Source organism: Chiloscyllium plagiosum, chromosome 7 (genome assembly GCF_004010195.1).
Source record: "Chiloscyllium plagiosum isolate BGI_BamShark_2017 chromosome 7, ASM401019v2, whole genome shotgun sequence".
Classification (NCBI taxonomy): Eukaryota; Metazoa; Chordata; class Chondrichthyes; order Orectolobiformes; family Hemiscylliidae; genus Chiloscyllium; species Chiloscyllium plagiosum.
In genome coordinates, this window is record NC_057716.1 from 43,354,547 (window position 1) to 43,372,608 (window position 18,062).

At 39.5% G+C, this 18,062-nt stretch overlaps 1 protein-coding gene across 5 annotated transcripts in view; it reads right to left on the reverse strand.

Annotated features, from left to right (window-relative positions):
• The window catches only part of osbpl6 (oxysterol binding protein-like 6), a 170,778-nt gene extending 161,816 nt beyond the window's left edge, over positions 1 to 8,962 (reverse strand). For 3 of the 5 annotated variants that reach the window (XM_043693522.1, XM_043693523.1, XM_043693524.1), the window contains exon 1: positions 8,720 to 8,959. The gene's annotated coding sequence lies outside the window, so the exon portion shown is untranslated. Of the gene's footprint in view, positions 1 to 8,407; positions 8,428 to 8,719 lie in introns of those variants that run through there. The other 2 variants (XM_043693527.1, XM_043693526.1) reach the window with 2 other exon arrangements.
• Between the last annotated feature and the right edge of the window lie 9,100 nt (positions 8,963 to 18,062).

Here is an 18,062-nt window from a genome sequence, read left to right on the forward strand (position 1 = left end):
AATCACTGCATCTTGCAAAAGGCTTCATTCTCAAAAATCCTAAAACTTAGAATTTCAATGAGTCTCACAAATTAATATTTGCCGAGCTAGATTTAGATGCAAGTTTTGACATTTAATCCTGTACAAAGCTTGCTGTAATATATGCTCATCCTGGGAAGGTTAACAAAGTTATCAAATAGCCAAGGCCAGGAAGGGCTATGGTATACATCTATGGCATGTCAAGCATTGTATTGCTAAAGGGCATTTTAAAACACAGTCACTTTTGATTTATTAAAATGTTAAAAGGATAGATACTTTCAAATACTATTTGGATATTGTAACACATGATGGTTGTATTAAGCAGCATTAAAAATGTTTCATACCTTAAAAGAAAACGTAAAGGAATTGATGTTTCTCTAAAGACACATCCATTGAAATGCCAAGGGTGGAAACAATGGTCCTAATAGTTCTAACACACCATGGAGAAAAGTTGCTAACATTCACTTATAAAACAGACGATATTCAAAATTGAATTTTCTTTAACATATTAATCTTCAATTACAAACCTAGAAAATTGACAAAAGCTGTCCCACAGTCTTTTTTTTTAAGAAGTCGACAATTGAAAGACAGACCTGACTATAGCCCTTTGTCATGTGCTTAGACTGATATTGCACTGGAGAATAGGTATGTCCAAGGTTACATCTCCTGAACAATGTAAGCAATATTAAAATTTTCCTTAATTTCTCTCGCAGAGAAATTGTCAGCTATTATGGGTAAGCATTGCTGTTCTGTTACCTAATTGAATCTATGACTGCCACAGTGGCAAGGAAACAATTGTTGTCAATTCACAATTCCCTTCTCCATGCATCCTCCAAAGTCCTGCTAGAGATCCCTATCATTTCTACTGCTGTAATTGTCATGTTTAAACACTTTTTCCCCTCCTTTCTCCACTCATACTGGACACTCTCTTTTAAATGCAGTCTTTTTTCTCTTGAGCAAGTCAAAGCTGTATTTGTATGCCCTTGCCCACATTTACATTGTTCTTCTCTTTATTCCCTTAAGTCCAGTCTAAGGTGAAATTTCATCCTGCCTCAGATCACATAAGCACTCTCTTGCATGGTTCCCCACTACTTATTCCTCATTCTGCTATAAATGGGAATTCCTGATTTTCCCAACAATTTTTGCTCCGAGCAGCATTTCACAGAGTCATCGAGATGTACAACATGGAAACAGACTCCTCGGTCCAACCCGTCCATGCAACCAGATATCCTAAATTAATCTAGTCCCATTTGCCAGCACTTGGCCCATATCCCTCCAAACCTTTCCTATTCATATACCCATCCAGATGCCTTTTAAATGTTGTAATTGCACCAGCCTCCACCACTTCCTCTGGCAGCTCCTTCCATCCACACACCACCCTCTGCGTGAAAAAGTTGCCCCCAAGGTCCCTTTTATATATTTTCCCTCTCACCTTAAGCATATGCCCTCTAGTTTTGGACTCCCCCACCTCAGGGAAAAGACCTTGCCTATTTATCCTATCCATGCCCCTCATGATTTTATAAACTTCTATCAGGTCACCCCTCAGCCTCTGACACTCCAGGGAAAATAGTCCCAGCATATTCAGCCTCTCCTTATAGTTCAAACCCTCCAATCTTGGCAACATCCTCATGAAAGGGTTCAGAAAAACATTAAGTTTCACAACATTCTTCCTATAGCAGGGAAACCAGAATTGCAAGCAATACTCCAAAATGGCTGAACCAATGTCCTGTACAGCCACAACATGACCTCACAACTCCTTTATTCAATGCACTGACCAATAAAGGCAAGCATACCAAACACCTTCTTCACTATCCTCATGGAATGAACTTCCTCAGGAAGTGGTGGATGCGGGTACAATTCAACATTTAAAAAGACATTTGGATAGATACAAGAATCAGAAAGGTTTGGAGGGATATGGGCCAGGAGCAGGCAGGTGGGTCTAATTTAGTTTGGGATTATGTTCAGCATGGACTGGTTGGATCGAAGGGTCTGTTTCCGTGCTGTCCTGACCCTGTGACTCCACTTTCAAGGAACTATGAACCTGCATCCAAGGTATCTTTGTTCAGCAACACCTCTTAGGACTTGACCAGTGTACAACTGCTGCCACGATTTGCCTTTCCAAAATGCAGAACCTCACATTTATCTAAATTAAACTCTGCCTGCCACTCCTCGGTCCATTGGCCTATGTGATCAAGATTCCGTTGTAATCTAAAGATAATTTTCTTTGCTGTCTACTACACCACTAATTTTTAGTGTAATCTGTTAATCCACTATGATACGGCACAAGTAAAAGCATCACCGATTTGTATTTGCAAACGTGAATATACCCCAAAAATGCTGATTCCCATGTAAAATGCAAAGCTCTGACAAGTATGTCTGTCCATGCACATATGTCAAAATATCAAAGAAGTGGATCATGTAGATCTCTTTACAACACCAGAAAGATTCCTGTGAACTCTGTAGAGAAGTCACAACCATGACAGAATATACATCAGATTGTAGAATCACAGCCTTTTAAAGTCAGGAGGCCATTTGCGCCGTCGTGTCTGTACTGGCTCCCAAAACAGCTATCCAGCTAGTCCATTCTCCACCCCTACTCTGTAGCTCTCTAAATTCACCACTTTCAAATATATATCGAGCTCTTATGAAACTTCACATGGTATCTGCCTCCACCACTCTCTCAGGCAACACAGTTCAAATCTTAACAATTCTGATTAAAGAAGCTTCTCCTATCTCACTCCGAACTCTCTCACTGACAAACTTAAAATTAATGGCAACTAAATATCCTCCTTTACCCTGTGAAAATAGTTCATACCTGTGGACACCGAAATAAAGGGCACATTTTAATCTTCTCTGCTTTAAGAAGAAGTAGCCCAATTTCTCTAATCTTTCCATGTATCTAAAATCCTTCATTCCTGGTATTGTTCTAGTAAATATCCTTTTAACTCTATATCCTTTTTTAAATAAAGGTGCCCAAAACTGAATACAACACTCCAAACGTGGTCTAACCAATGTCTGTAGATGTGTAGCATCACGTTCCTACTATTATACTCTATTCCACTATTTATAAATCCAAAGATCCTATAAACCTTCTTAACAACTATTAGAACTTGCGTGACCACCTTCAGAGAACCATGCACATGAATCCAGAAATCCCTCGATTACTGTACTCCCCTCAAGGTTGTACCCATTGACCCTGTATTATCTTTCCATGTTTCTTCTACCAAACTCCATTATCTCACATTTCTCTGCATTAAAACTAAACATTTTTATCTCAATTATAAATGAATCTTTCACTGAGGGTTAACGATGAGAATTTAACAATAACTTGCTTTAATGGCACTTTTAATAAATTATAACAACCCAAGACACTACCTACACCTCACTGAATTATCCCAATCATGAACTGTTTTCACTTTTCTTCAAATTCTAATCATAATTGAATCAATAATCGCTAATATCTCTACCAAAGTCTATCAATCGCTTTTCTTGAAAGCTATTTACCAGGTTCCTTGATAAGGATAGCCTCCAAATAGCCTCTTAACAAAGATTGGGAAGAACTCTACTTTCTCTTTAACTCAAAATTAAATCTTTAGAATGGTCTATTAATAAAACAGTAGTTTTTTTTTCCCCCCAGGCTTCTAACATCTCCTTCTCAATGGAGATGCTGGAATCTGTCGATGACACTTAAGAATCCTTAAACTTTGGGAAGAGCATGTGCAAGAGCAATGTGGGTAAGACTGATTTGTATTGCAACGCTAGATTTTTAGAATGTTAGTCTCAGAAAAAATGTGCAAGGATGTGATGTATTTTTAGATGCATAGCAGGCAACACATGCCATTTATCTATATCATTGTGTCTGGCAATTGTCCAGAACTAAATTTCCATCTCGGGAACAGTTAAAAGAGCAAGTTCAATTAAGTTGCTAATCTGGCCAAATTAGTGAGAACTGAACTATAAACGAATTCTATGATTTCATTAACCAATGTTCATATCCTTGGTGCCACAAGTCACTGTCAAGCACACAGGCTGTATGACAGAACTATTAAGTTAGGCAGAGACTATTCTAAAAGCAACTAGATGGTCAACCTTAGACACATTGCAAAAATATACAAGGTAAAGAGCGTTCAACATGTGTTAAAATGGCAAGCAATTATTAAAAAAACTCTTAGGTTCCACATTTTTTAAAAAAGTCCTGATTTATGTCTGAAATTACTTCATAGAATCATAAGCAAGATTAAAGCACAGGGAAAGACCATTTGACTCATCGACTCTGCGCTGGCGACAATACAAACCACCAAGCCCAATCTCGCAGTCCAACATTTAGTCCACAGTCCAACAGGTTACAGCACTTCAGGCAAATAGCCAGGCACCTTTGAAATTAATTCAGGCATTTTGCCTCTACAAAACTTTCAGGGAAAGTTCCAGATCCCAACCAACCTCTGGGTGAAAACATTTTTCCTCACCTTCTCTTGAACTGTCTTCCAATCACTTTATAACTATAGTCCTCAGCCACTGATTAACAAAGCAATGTAATTCAGCTCATGCCATTTCCATTCCCTGTAAGTCTTCCTGCTGCTGCGTAGCTCTCAGAGGTCAGCTTCGGGAACTGGAAATCAATGCATTGGCACAAATTGGCATGGCAGAACTTCAGGTGGCTCTGCTGCCATGCAGTTTAGAGGGAAGATTGCTTCCCATCCACACTATCCACACACTCTCAATTCATACATCTCAAGTTGAATCTTCCCTCAGTCTTTTCTGTTCTAAGGATTACAACTGCAGCCTATCCAGTGTTTTCTTTATTTTTCCCGAATCCTCTAGTGCAATTACAACATTTCTGCAAAGAAGTGACCAGAACTACAAACTGCACCCAGGTTGTGACCTAATTAATGATTTACTTCCTGACCTCTCCGCCCCCACCCCACTCCAGCCTATCACCCTCACCTTGACCTCCCTCCACCTATCGCAATTCCAACGCCCCTCCGCCCTACCTTTTATCTTAGCCTGCTGGACACACTTTCCTCATTCCTGAAGAAGGGCTTATGCCCGAAATGTCGATTCTCCTGTTCCATGGATGCCTCCTGACCTGCTGCGCTTTTCCAGCAACACATTTTCAGCTCTGATCTCCAGCATCTGCAGTTCTCACTTTCTCCCCTAATTAATGATTTAGCCAATTTCAGCATACCCTCCCTGATCTTATATTCTATACCTTGTCTAATAAAGGAAAGGATTGTACTTAGCTAAAATGTGGAGCTGGAAAAACACAGCAAGTCAGATAACAGAGAAGCAGGAACATCGACTTTCCTGCTCCTCCAGTGCTATCTGACCTGCTGTGTTTTTCCAGTTCCACACTTTATCGACTCCGACTTCCAGCAGCTGCAGTCCTTATTATCTTCTATGTGCCTTCTTAACCACTTAATCAATATGTCTTGCTAGCTCCAGTATCTGACAGTACTCACTCCTAGGTCCCTCACTTCCTATACATCTCTAAGTATTTTCCTTTTAATTGTGTACTTGTCACTGGTACATTTTTGTTGTTGAGTAAACTTGAAAGATACATTTCTAATTTAAATACCAAACTTCACAATCCTTACTCAGGGTCTCTACTATGACAAATATATCGGCAAACCTTCAGCACAATTCTGATTTTTAAATATGCAATGAGAAATTGTACAAATGTTGTTAGTGAATATTGGAAAATAGAAAAGTACACATCAAGCCAGAAAAATACTAAATAAAAAAAGGACCTCCATTGCACTCTAATTATATTGACTGAAAAAAACCTCAATCTAAACTTGAAATCCTTTCGCTTACACTTATGAAACAGAAGATCTGTTGATCTAAGTAACAATCTTGCATCTGATATCATTCTTTCAAATCATCATTCACCCCCAAAGACCAGGTTCCTCCCCGTCTGTTAATTTATTCAGTTTAATTAGAAATATGGAGCTAATGAAATTTAAGTTCTCTGTATTGCTGAAAGGAATTTGATGTTTTGCCTCTCTGATCTGGGCATGTTTATGATTTGCTCTGATGCTGACCTTGAACACTGCTAGTGTTTGGTCCGCACCACGGTTATGACCATTTGATCATTGGTGAATATATAAACAACCCACACTAACACCTATACATCCACGTGGAAAGTATAAAAAAAAAGGGAAAAAGCTTGATAATTAAGAGACAATTGAGAGAAAACAGAGGGGGGGGGGGGGGGGGAATATGAGCATCTGAAGCAAACACTGTTAATCCACTGTTTAGAGGTAAAACCAAAACAAAACTGCAATATAAATAATGGAGTGCAGATTTTTGCACATCTGTATACACGTCAGCAATACCAAAGCTTGGCATATTTCTATCAAAACTCAGTCATAGAATGACACAGCATGTGAGGCCTTTACGCCTGTGCCTATTACTAGGAGATCCACCCAAATAATCTTAATCCCCTGTTCTTACTCCAGTTAAAAACATTTCCCCATAGCTCTGAAAAGATTTTCATCTGATTTATCAGTTTCTTTTCGAAGTTTGCTGTTGACACCGCACCCTTTCAGACAGTGCATTTCAGTTCATAACAAATCATAGTGATTCTTTTTTCCTCTTCTGACACCTAATTACTTTATCAACTCTTCCATCACTGAACACTTCCTCTTTATCAACACACATTATTTTGATCACCTCTATTAAATGTTCTCTTAACCTTCTGGAGCCCTAATTTCTTGAATACATCTGTGCAAATTTAGCTCTAACATCCTTCCTAAATGTGGTATCCAAAACTGGTCACAATACTCTGTTTTACTCCACATTCCAAACTTATATAACTTCATTTACTTTGAACACTATGCTTCCATTTACAAACCAAAGATCCTAGAAGCCTCTAACTGCCTTCTTAATTTGTCCTATCAACATCAGTGATTTGCGCACATATATCCCATGGTGCATCTGCTCCTGCACTCACTTTAAAACCGTACCATCTGACCACTGCCCCATCTCACCGACATTCCTAAAATGTATTGATTAAAGCTTTGCTGCATTAAGCTTTATCTACCATTTGTCTGTCCATTTCATCAAACTTGAAGTCTATTACTATCCCTTCACGAAGAGTCGAATGGCATAGAGGTATTATTGTTAGACTATTAAACAAAAACAAAATTAGGTGACCCAGGTTTAAGTCCTACCATTTGAATTTAATTTTTAAAATCTGGAATTAAGAGTTGAATGATAACCATGAAACCACTGTCGATTGTCAGAAAAAAAAACCCATCTGGTTCACTCATTTCCTTTAGGGAAGGAAATTGGTAACCTTACATGACTCCAGACCCACAGTAATGTGGTTGATTCTTAATAGCCCTCTGACAATAAATAAATGGCCTAGTTAGCAATGTCCACATCTGTGAATGAAAAAAAACCCTATACTTCTGAGTTTCGTGTCATGTGTAAATTTTGTATTTAGGATGTTTATACCCAAGTTTAGGACCTCAACATATAAAATTGGGAAAAAAAAACATTGGCCCAAAACAAACCCCCACAGAATACCACTACATATGTGTGCTGTTTCAGCAAATTAGCTGCACTACAGCATTGAGAATTTTTGGCATATTTGGGTAGCATGAGAATGTGATAGTCATTAGAAATTGTACAGCAAGTCCTGGATTACTTGTGATCAATTCCACAGATGATTAACTCAAAGTATGCAATAGAAATATTTGTTCAACTATTATCCATAGATGTATTCATATAATACCAATTGTTTTCTTTATAATATTATGTTTAACTGCATAAAGATACATTTTAAGAAAACAGCCTTAAACAGCATAATTATGTTCATGAATAATTATTTCAAAGCAATGGATTTTTTAGTTCACCTTCAGCAAACAAAACATTATTTTACATAATATCACCATATTGAAATCACTGATTGGCTAATATTTCAAATAAGTGCATTCTAAAACACCTGGATTAAGCAAGAGAATCTAATTTGAGAGTTCAGATAAAATGTTTATTCATATCCAAGTTTGAACGTAATGTCATCACTTGGTATAATACACCTTCCTGATGTGTGAAATTTGACTTCTCTTCCATTCTAAGAGGGACAATATAAAGAAACAAAAAAGTCAAGCTATGCAATACCAAAGGATGTCTTTCAAATTTAAAAACGTTTATTTCCCAGAAATTTGAAAATATGTTTAACATGTACATTATATCTCCACCTTTAGCACACTTAACAATATCTAAATATTGTCGTTCACACTGAATAATATGTTTAAGGTTTGCAATGATTTTACGTTCAGTAAAAAATAGTTCACACATGAAAAAGCACCTCAGTGGCTAGATGATGCATTGTATCGGAATACATAGCACACCACTTACATTCACCATGATGCTAGTCTCTTACCCTCCAAAGTATTCGCTTGTAACCTGTCTTTACTGTATCTGCAATGCTGTCACTGCTCCTTTCTCGGTTTTGCTGTATCTAGCATCCTGGTTGCAGTCTGTCGTAACCTTTACATTCACCTTGCTCTGCGGCTTTACATAGCGTGGACGGAAACTTTCCAGCAGACAATCTGTCTTTGCATCAGTCGAACAATAGCCATTAAGTTTGCAATGACAACTAGCGATTAAATACCGGTGTACGAAGCAATACAGGCCACACACACAACACATTGTGGAAACCTCACCCGCTCCAGTAGAATACAAGCTTACCTACCATACAGTCACTGGGATAAATGTTGCTCCTTCTCGAAGGCAGCACACGGTTTAGTTGAAGACACGCTACCTTTACCCGGCTTCTAATTTTCTCTAAGCGAAAACGCCTGTCAATTGTCTCGTACCTCCGTACTATGAGCGAGCTTCGATGTGCTGCAACCCACCCACCTGCTCCTCCCTGCAGTGAGTGCAAAGGCCTGAAGCAGGCAAGCACCACCGAACTGGATTTCATCATATCGGATCGAACTGCACTCAGCTTCATTACAGCGGAGTGGATTTCACTGGACCGGACTGTTGGACACGCTACATCTCAGATCTGATGAGTTTTGTCGGTTGTCATTAAAAATCGTTAAAAATTAAGTAGAAAGAGTTCTCATATAGTATTCTATCCAGGTCTGCTCAGGGTGCAGGAGCAGAAGATGTATATATGCATTGAAGGTGACAAAACAGGTGACAGAGAGCAGTAAATAAAGTGTACAGTGTCCTTGGTTTTATTAATGGGGCATAAAGTGCAAGAGCAAGGAGGAGAACTGTGTCCAGTTGTGGGTGTGATGTTAAAGGAAAAAATGAGTTCAGTGAAGAGATGCTGAAGCAATTTACTGGAATGGTTCCAGGTATAAGGAATTTCAGTTATGTGGAATAGATTGAAGAATTTGGATCTGTTCTCCTAGAGGTGAAGAAGGCTGAGAGGCTATCTGATAGAGGCTTTCAAAGTGATGAGCAGGCTGGACAGAATAGATAGGGAGAAACTGTTTTCATTTGTTCAAGAAACATGAACAAGTGGGCACAAATTTAAAGGAATGTGCAAACGAGGGTGATGTGAGAAAAAATCTTTTTCACAGTGAGTTGTTAGGTACAGAATGCAACGCCTGGAAATGTGGAGGAGGTAGGTTCAATTGAGGCATTTGAATAGGAATGGCCTGCAGGACTGTGAGGAAAAGGCAGTAGATTGGCACTAGATAATAGAACCACGCCAGGCATAAAGGACTGAAGGGCCCCCTTCTGCACGAAAATAGTTCTCTAATTTCATGATTCTATGTTTCTCTCTCGCACAGTTTTATAATACTACATCTTTTACTTTTCTCTTTATCTCTCACACCCAGTGCACAATTTCTGACTGTTGTTTTATTTTCTTACCTTTGTCAGTTTTCGAACCATTTGCACTGATTTTCCATTAATGAGACAATCATTATTTCAATCGAGATAGGAATTGCACACGAGGACCCTACAGAATCCCCATCGTGGTGCACTCTGAAAGAATTGCCCAGAAAATTAAATTTTCCATTAGGCAATTCCTCAGTGCCTGGAACCAACAAAAACTCCATTTAAATACATTATTTAACTCTTTAGTTGCTATTAAACAGATCACATACTTACTTCACATGCCCTGAATTACACCTATACCCCAGACCACTCACAGCCCCCAAACACTGACTCAATCTCCAATATCAGTTCGCAGGAAATTAATAATGAGTCGACTATTAAAGATAGATTGAGAGAATAACTTGAAAAATATTTGTCTGATCCAGGGGAACCAACATAGATTTTTCAGGCATCAAGTCATACCTGAGGAATTTGACTGAATTCTTTGAAGAGGTGAATAAAGAAGTTAACAGTGAAAAGTCTATAGATAGTTTTTATATGGACGTCTAGAAATCATTGTATATAGTCCCACATAACAGACTGTTAAAGTTGAAGCCCATGTAATTGTTGGAAATTTATTGATTTGGTCAGGAAATTACAAACTGGGCAGATAATTGGCAGGAGTCGACCAATGGTGGTTTGCAAGAATCTGGGGGTCTAAGTTCATAAGATCATTGAACTGCTGTTAGCAGGTACAGAGAAATTTAAAAAAACGGTAATGGAATGCTATCCTTTTCATTCATAAATTTAGGACGTAGTAGTTATGCTACATCTATACAAAGACCTAGTTAGACCACATATGAAGTACTTAAAGTAAAATGGGCACAGCATTTTAGTTAGTATATATTGACCTTAAGGACAGTGTAGTGTACAGTTACCAGAATTATACCTGGACTCCAAATGTTAAAATACATGGGGAGGTTGCACAACTAGATTGAAATTTAGAAGTTTAAAAGGTGATTTTATTTAAGTGTTCAAGCTAAAAAAGAGGTACGGGTATTGTAAGTAGAAAGAATCTTTACCGCTGGTACAGGAGTCACAGAGTCACACAGCACGGAAACAGGCCCTTTGATCCAACTTGTCCAGGCTGACCAAATTTCCCATTTGCCTGCTCTCATTTGCCTGCATTTGGCCCATGTCCTTCTAAAACTTTCCTATTCATGTACTTGTCCAAATGTCTTTTAAATGTTGTAACTGTACCTACATCCACCAATTCCTTTCACAATTCATTCCATACATGAACCACCCTCTATGTGAAAAGGTTGCCCCTCAGGTTCCCTTTAAATTTTTCTCTTCTCACCTTATAAATATGCCTTGTAGTTTTGAACTCCCCTCCAGTCTTCTAAAAATGGCCTAACCAACATCCTGTACAAATGCAACATAATGTCTCAACTCCTACAGTTTAGGAGTCTCATTCGAAAATTGAAGCCAGGCCTTTCAAGAGTGGAATTGGGAAACGCATCCACCAGTAAGGACCTATAGAAATTTGGAACTCTCTTCTGAAATGACATTTGATGCTAGATAAATTGCTAATATTAGGTCTGAGGTTGATAAATTTTTGCTAACACCTAGAATTGAGAGACATGGCTTAAAGACAAGTATGTGCTGATAGATAACAGTTCAGCCATATAACCTCACTGAATGGTAAAAACAGTTCAAGGAACTAAATGGCATACTTCTGTTACTATGTTCTTATTGGTTTCAGGAATTATTGAATTATCCAGCATTTCCAAAGGACGCATACTGACATTCCCTATCGGCCATGTCAAATTCCAATGGGATCATGGAAGCAGAAGTTTGAAAGGGTTGCAACAGTTTAAGGAGCCCACCAGCTTCTCAGGGCAACTAAGGAACAAACAACATTTTCATGTCCTAAAGCACTTAACAGGCAACAAAGTTGTTATGAAATATAGTCATTATTGCAAAGCAGACAACACAAAAACCAATGTGCAGAAAGCAAGGACCCACAAACAATGATGAGATAATTATCAGATAATCCATTTTAAGTGATGCTGTTTGAGAGATAAACAAGGGCTGGGATCCCTGGAATAAGTCCTTTGTTATTCTTCAAAGTAGTGCACGGGATCTTGCATGAACTCCAAGAGAGAAACAGATCCTTGGTTTACCATTTCTCACAAGACAGTCTCTCCCAAAAGTTAAAAAAAACTCCCTTAGTACATCCCTTGTGCAATCTAAAATCTCAAAAATGGAATTATAGTAAGAAAGGTAATTGGAAGAGACAATGAAAGGAACAATTTCGCATTAAAATTTTGATTTGAACAGTTAAGGGTCTCCATGTTATTCTCTATGTCAAAGTGTGATTAACTATTACCTGATTCATAATGCTAATTTATATTTATTGGAGGAGGTAAAATATTTTTTAAAGACTTTGCATCAGTTTTTAAGAGGTTAGAAGAAAGTAGTGAGGGTTGGGTGGGTGGGTGGAAGGAGGAGGCAGGACAGATATTGCCACAGTATGGAGAGAAAAGTTTGAGGCACAATTGAAGAGATAAATCAAACATTTCCAATAAGAGAAAATATTATAGAGAAGATACTCAGTCTTTGTTGATGAATGAGAACTTATATCAGTTTTCATGATATTTATGTTGCTTTACAATGTGTTTTCTTTACCTCAAAAATAATATAAATAAATTCATGAATGAGGTACTTCTATCCAGATATCTCATGCAACTAATTTCAATACATATTAATGAAGGCCATGGGTACTGCATCCCCAAATCTCTGCAGGTTGCAATTCATGTGGAGGTGTTGTGGTGCAGTGGGTCATGTCTTTGCTTCTGACCCAGAAGCTGTAGGTTCAAATCCTACTCCAGGACATGATAGCTGAGGAATAATGTGACCAAAAGGGTTGATACCAACCTGCAAGTCCATTGAATGCATGCAGGAGATAAGAACAGGAGAAATTTATGTTCAGCAATGAGGTGGAACCTTTCTGAAGCTGAACGATACTTTTTGCAACTCTGATGTCATGTTTGACTCTGAGATCAGCTTCTGACTACACATTCATACCATTACTCAGACCATCTATTTACACTTATGTAGCTACAGGTTAATCACCTGACTCGACCCCATTCCATTCCTCTGTTGCTGAAACACTTATCCAAACCTTTGCTATCTTTCAGTTTGACTACTCCAATGCACTCCTGGCTAATCTTCCATTTCTATTTTTCATAACTAGTGCATAACCAAATTTCTCTTGTTTATATTCTAACTCTCTTCTTCCACTTATTCTGTGCTTTCTGACTTAAGTGCTCTGAGTTGAGCTGTGGCTGAATTTGGAAATTCTCATCCTTGTTTTCAATTCCCAGTTGGCATTGGTCCTCCTTATTTCTATAATCTTCTCCAGCCCAACAATCCTCTGAGATACCTGCACTCCTCCAATTCAAGTATCTTAAACATTCCCAATTATAATCACTCCATGCAGAAACAATACCTTTAGTTGCTTCGACCCTAAGTTCTGAAATGCCTGGCTCTACCTTGCCACCTCTCTGCCTCTACATTTGTCCTGTAAGACATTCATAAAACATCTGATCTGACCAAGTTTTCAGCCATCTGTCTTAATATTTCCCTAGGTGACTTTGTGCCAAATTTTGTTTGATTATGCTCCAATGAAATGAATTGAAATGTTTCACTAGATTAAAGATACTATATAATACAATGAAAAATATCAACAATACCACCAGGAATTCCTCAATCCATCTATTGACCTAACGAAAACATTTGATTCAGTAATTACAAGGCTCAATGGATTATTCTCCAGGGATTTGTCAAGAAACATCATCACTTTCCTGAAACTGATTCATAATGAATTCCCTTCCCAATGGCATTGTGGATCTAATTACACTATATGGACTGCAATAGTTCAAGAAGGCAGCTCATCACTATCTTCTCAAGGACCACTATGGATGGGCAATAAATGCTGACCAGCCAATGACATCCATGTCCCATGAAAGAATAATAAAAAGTTGCGTCTGGGAGATGTGGGAGAGATGCCTTCAAAATCTGGACTTGTGTCAAACAACGCTGTGTTATACACCCCAAAATATTTACAATCTAACTGACATTCTGGTATGTATAAAAATACCACCTAGATGAAAAACACTTTAACCTCAGTCACCTCATGCTAAAACGCAACTGACTATCATTGATATAAATGACCAACAATACATGAATGACTACGGTATCACTGTCCATCTGCAGCCACACTTGATCTTGTCAAATCTGTGCACAAAAGACTCAGCTTGTCCTTGAATGTTGCCAAAACAAACTTCATGTATAAATCCAGACCTGGTCAATTGAATATCAACCTCCCATTTTTATTGAAGGAGAGACTCTGTAATATTTTGAGCAACACCCATACCTTGAAGGCCACCTCTCCGAAAAGGCCCCAGTTGACAAGGACCTCCAACACCAATGACCAGCTCAGTCTTCTACCGCTACAATAGCAAATACTTGACAACATAAAGACTTTTGCAAATCAACAAAGGCACCAGCATATACTGCATTTGTCTGTCCTAGAGGTGGTCGGAAGGTGTGTCAGGGTGGACCAAGAACTGGAAGGGGCATCGGGTGGACCAAGAGCCGGAAGGTGTGTCGGGGCGGGCTGCCTTAGAGTGGCCGGAAGGTGGGAGGGACGGGGGCTTGCTGGGTCTGTATTGTCTGCATATTTTTATGTAACAGGATTGTCTTATGTACAAATGTCATTGTTGCTGTCTTTTCATATTTGAAACTGGGATTTGAGGTTTGTCCTCATCTCCCTATAAACTGGTTGAACGGTAGGGTTTGGGGCCTAGCTTTGCTGCTCCTCTCCCTTGTAAAATTGCTGTTGTATACAGCTGTAAATGTTAACTGTTTTTCTGTAACCTCTTTTGTAATTGTTTAATAAAATAAAATAAAAGCACTTGTCATCACCACACACTGCCGTACTGCAGTGATACCTGGACTATGTATCAGTGACACTGAAGAGTGCTAGGGAAATTACACGAGCAGTGACTAAGTTGCATTTTTTCTAATTCAATGGGAGAAACGTCGAACAAATGCCAGTGCCCTTCTTTAAATCAGCTCAAAATGCATTCAGGCAAAACTCCTGCAAAATCAATGAAAAACACTGCCGAAGGAAAGCTTTCCAGGCATATACATACTTGTTGCTTGCTGCTATTTTTACAATAGGCACTAATATTGCTATGTACAAATTTGCTGCTGCATTTCCCTCTGTTACAACAGTTGTTAATGGTTCCAAAGTTGTTCTGCACTATATTTTCCATGGGGCGGGAGATGATAATTGGCAGTGGGTTTGCAGCAGGCAATGGTCAATATAGATACCATTCCCGCCTGATGTCAGGCTCAGCTGACTGGCTCTAATTGCTTTAGGATATCTTACAATCTTGAAAAGAGCTATATAAATATAAGTTCTTTTTCTTGAATGACATTCTATCTCCAACTGCTTTTTGAGTTTTTCTCCTGACAAACAGTTATTGCTTTGTGGTCACCTCTATTCCAGGTTTTCCTTGCCATGGCGGAATTCAAACCTGGGACCCCAGAACATTACCTGTGTCGCTGGATTAATAGTCTATTAATAGGCCATCACCTCCCTCCTGTCTTTGAACTACATCCTTGTACTTTCACTGTTCCTGGGACAAAATCCTGGAGTACATTTCCTAACAGCACTGTGGATGTAGCTACATCACATAGACTGCAGCAGTTCAAAAAGATGACCCACAACCACCTGCCATGGGGTAATAAGGGATGGGCAAAAATCTAGCTAGCAATGCCAGCATTTTGGTTAAAATAATAAAAAATACAAAATGAATAATTGACATAGTCACTGAGTATGTGATCTTTGTACTTATATTTGAGCACGCACGTGCACTTCAATCTTTCTTACACATTTGTAAGTAAAATGATGACAAACCAAAAGTTAAATCTAATGTCCGTGGCAGTGGCCTTATACACTGTCCAAGTGGTCACCGGTAACCATTCCACCACCATGTTTGGAAATCCGTGGACTCAATGTTAATCAGAAGATTGTCCTCAGAGTAGACTCAGGACTGGTGACTGCTGGAAACTTGGAAACAAAGTTTGAGTGGTATAGCTGCAGCAGTAGGATAAGGTTCTTGTGTGACCATTAACTGGCAGTGCTCAAACATGCCTGCTCCTGATTTGATCAGGTCTTTGACTAACACTCTGCTTGATGGACAAGGGTTGGGCATACAGAGTTAAAGTGTGCAAGTGTGTTTTGGTTGTTGTGAGTTCTTCACTTCATTAATTATTGAATGATAATAGGTGTTTGTATAAATATATGTATATGAAATGTAATTATTTCTATTGTGTCTCTATGAAAGGCATTTTTAAAATTGAAATCAATGGCAATGTTCAACCAATGTTGTGATGGCAAACCTGTTGAAAAAATACTTTAGATCTGTCTTTACTAAGGAGGGCACAAATATTCTTCTGCAAGTGCCAGGGGACAGAGGGTCAAGCATGAAGGAGGAGCAGAAGGAAATCCTTGTCAGTCAGGAAATAGTATTGGGGAAATTGATGGGATTAAAACCAGGTAAGTTCTCAGGGCCTGACGCTCTGCATCCCAGACTACTTAGGAAGTGACCCTAGAAATAGAAGACATGCTGGTGATCATTTCCCAGCATTCTACAGATTCTGGAAGGGTTCCAATGGACTGTAGGGTAGCTAGTGTAATCCCACTTTTTAAAAAAGGAAAGAGAAAACTGGAAATTATAGGCTGATTAGCTCGACATCGGTGATGGGGAAAAATGCTGGAGTTAATTATTAAGGATGTAATAACTGAGCATTTGGAAAGCAATGACAGAATTGGTCCAAGTCAGCATGGATTCACTAAAGAGAAATATACTTGACAAATCTTTTGGAATTTTTTGCGGATGTGACCAGTAGAATGGATAAGGGTGAATCAGTGGACGTTGTGTATCCAGACTTACAAAAGGCTTTTGGCAAAGTTCCACACAAGAGATTAATAAAGAAAATTAAAGCTGATGATATTAGAGGTAATGTATTGACATGGATAGAGAACTAAATTGAAAAGTGTGGCACTGGGAAAGTACATTATGTCAGACAGCACCTGAGGAGCAGGAGAATCAACATTTCGGTATAATTCCTTCATCAGTAAACAGGCTTATGCCTGAAACTTGACTCTCTCACTTCTCAGATACTGCTTGACCTGCTGCGTTTTCCCAGCGCCACACTTTTCAACTCTGACTCTCCAGCATCTGCAGTGCTCACTTTCTCCATGGAAAGGGTACTGGTTGGGTACTGGTTGGCAGACAGGAAGCAGACAGTTGGAATAAACGGGTTCTTTTCAGAGTGGCAGGCAGTGACGAGTGAGGTGCCACAGCACTGGGAGCCCAGCTGTTCACAATATACATTAATGATTTGGATGAAGGAATTGAATCCAATATCTCCAAATTTTTGATGACGCGAAGCTGGGTGGCAGTGTGTGCTGTGAGGATGATGCTAAGAGGCTGCAAGGTGACTTGGACAGACTGGCTGAGTGGCCAATCTCCTTCGAATCCTCCCACTTCCTCCAGACCAAAGGGGTAGCCATGGGCACACATATGGGTCCCAGCTATGCCTGTCTCTTTGTTGGCTATGTAGAACAGTCGATCTTCCGTAATTACACCGGCACCACTCCCCACCTCTTCCTCCGCTACATTGATGACTGCATTGGCACCACCTCATGCTCCCGCGAGGAGGTTGAGCAATTCATCAACTTCACCAACACATTCCACCCTGACCTTAAATTTACCTGGACCATCTCTGACACCTCCCTCCCCCTCCTGGACCTCTCCATCTCCATCAGTGACGACCGACTTGACACTGACATTTTCTACAAACCCACCGACTCCCACAGCTACCTGGATTACACCTCTTCCCACCCTACCTCTTGCAAAAATGCCATCCCGTATCCCCAATTCCTCCGCCCCCGCCGTATCTGCTCCCAGGAGGAGCGGTTCCACCATAGAACACACCAGATGGCCACCTTCTTTAGAGACCGCAATTTCCCATCCCACGTGGTTAAAGATGCCCTCCAACGCATCACGTCCACATCCCGCACCTCCGCCCTCAGACCCAACCCCTCCAACCGCAACAAGGACAGAACACCCCTGGTGCTCACCTTCCACCCTACAAACCTCCGCATAAACCAAATCATC